The following is a 2,500-nucleotide window of genomic DNA, read 5'->3' as shown; positions in this document are numbered from 1 at the left end:
ACTGCGTCGGTGAGAGCAGTGTCCAAGATGAAGGTATTTTCCAACATCCCATCCCGAGGGATGAATGCCCGCTGACGTTCGTCCACAGCACATGCGCGCATCAGGCGTGACGCGAGAACCTTGTGAAAGGTCCGCGCCAACACCGAGCAGACCGTGATGGGGCGAAAGTCAGCGGGGGATGTTGGTGCAGCCGTCTTCGGGAGAAGGGACGTTCGCGCGCGAAGCAGGCGTTCCGGAAGGGCGCGGGCCAGAAGGAAGAGATTCATCACTTTCACCAGGACTTCGTGCGGCAGGCGCCGCAACTCCGCTGGGGTAAGGCCGTCCGGCCCGGCTGCTGATCCCCTGGGCGGCAACGCGGCGGCGACCTCCTCATGTGTGACCGGCCCCCATAGGCACTCGGGAGCGACAGGCTCCGAGTGCGGGAGGAGGCGGTCACGAATGAAGCCCGCGGTGGAGATGGGCTTCTTGGTGAAGAGGTCCGCCCAGAAGTCCAGCAGACCAGGGATGGCAGGTGGCGGCTGGAGCAGGGTGCCATCCAAGAGGCCGCGCACGCAACGTGCACGCGACCGTCGGAAGGCATCCTGCGTTCTCGCGTACTCCCAGCGGCGCCGCTTGCGCTTCTGCGTCGGCGGCGCGGCAGGCGGCCGCTTCGATGGTTGGCGCGGCCGCTGTGTCCTGGTGATCGATCTCTCCCCTCTGGACCCGACCGACGCAAGGGCATCCGGGAGCATGCCCAGGATGACATCGGGCGGCGTGCCCCGCCCCAGACCTATGACACGATCCAGGGCAGAGAAACGCTGGGCGGAAGCGGGTAGCCCCGCCAGATGCTCCCAGAACTTAAGAGAGTCATAGTTACTCCCGCCGTTTACCCGCGCTTGCTTGAATTTCTTCACGTTGACATTCAGAGCACTGGGCAGAAATCACATTGCGTCAACACCCGCTAGGGCCATCGCAATGCTTTGTTTTAATTAGACAGTCGGATTCCCCCAGTCCGTGCCAGTTCTGAGTTGATCGTTGAATGGCGGCCGAAGAGAATCCGCGCACCCGCGCGCCCCCGGAGGAGCACGCTAAGGCGGACGCGGCCTCGCAGCAAGGAAGATCCGTGGGAGGCCAAGGCACGGGACCGAGCTCGGATCCTGCACGCAGGTTGAAGCACCGGGGCGCGAACGCCGCGCAGGCGCGCGCATCCTGCACCGCCGGCCAGCACGAGGCCGACCAACGGCGAGAGCAGACCACGCCCGCGCTAAACGCCCGCACTTACCGGCACCCCTACGGCACTCACCTCGCCCAGGCCCGGCACGTTAGCGCTCACCCACTTCCCGACCAAGCCCGACACGCCCCGATCCTCAGAGCCAATCCTTATCCCGAAGTTACGGATCCAATTTGCCGACTTCCCTTACCTACATTATTCTATCGACTAGAGGCTCTTCACCTTGGAGACCTGCTGCGGATATGGGTACGAACCGGCGCGACACCTCCACGTGGCCCTCTCCCGGATTTTCAAGGTCCGAGGGGAAGATCGGGACACCGCCGCAACTGCGGTGCTCTTCGCGTTCCAAACCCTATCTCCCTGCTAGAGGATTCCAGGGAACTCGAACGCTCATGCAGAAAAGAAAACTCTTCCCCGATCTCCCGACGGCGTCTCCGGGTCCTTTTGGGTTACCCCGACGAGCATCTCTAAAAGAGGGGCCCGACTTGTATCGGTTCCGCTGCCGGGTTCCGGAATAGGAACCGGATTCCCTTTCGCCCAACGGGGGCCAGCACAAAGTGCATCATGCTATGACGGCCCCCATCAACATCGGATTTCTCCTAGGGCTTAGGATCGACTGACTCGTGTGCAACGGCTGTTCACACGAAACCCTTCTCCGCGTCAGCCCTCCAGGGCCTCGCTGGAGTATTTGCTACTACCACCAAGATCTGCACCGACGGCGGCTCCAGGCAGGCTCACGCCCAGACCCTTCTGCGCCCACCGCCGCGACCCTCCTACTCGTCAGGGCTTCGCGGCCGGCCGCAAGGACCGGCCATGACTGCCAGACTGACGGCCGAGTATAGGCACGACGCTTCAGCGCCATCCATTTTCAGGGCTAGTTGCTTCGGCAGGTGAGTTGTTACACACTCCTTAGCGGATTCCGACTTCCATGGCCACCGTCCTGCTGTCTTAAGCAACCAACGCCTTTCATGGTTTCCCATGAGCGTCGATTCGGGCGCCTTAACTCGGCGTTTGGTTCATCCCACAGCGCCAGTTCTGCTTACCAAAAGTGGCCCACTTGGCACTCCGATCCGAGTCGTTTGCTCGCGGCTTCAGCATATCAAGCAAGCCGGAGATCTCACCCATTTAAAGTTTGAGAATAGGTTGAGGTCGTTTCGGCCCCAAGGCCTCTAATCATTCACTTTACCGGATGAGACTCGTACGAGCACCAGCTATCCTGAGGGAAACTTCGGAGGGAACCAGCTACTAGATGGTTCGATTAGTCTTTCGCCCCTATACCCAGCTCCGACG

The 2,500-nt window shown here is 61.5% G+C and overlaps 1 pseudogene; it reads right to left on the bottom strand.

Annotated features, from left to right (window-relative positions):
- LOC126475594 (large subunit ribosomal RNA) overlaps positions 1–2,500 on the bottom strand; it is a 7,170-nt pseudogene that overhangs the window by 3,450 nt on the left and 1,220 nt on the right.

This window comes from Schistocerca serialis, chromosome 4, assembly GCF_023864345.2.
Source record: "Schistocerca serialis cubense isolate TAMUIC-IGC-003099 chromosome 4, iqSchSeri2.2, whole genome shotgun sequence".
NCBI lineage: Eukaryota > Metazoa > Arthropoda > Insecta > Orthoptera > Acrididae > Schistocerca > Schistocerca serialis.
Note: the sequence above shows the minus strand (reverse complement) of the source record. Positions and strands in the feature narration are given on the sequence as shown.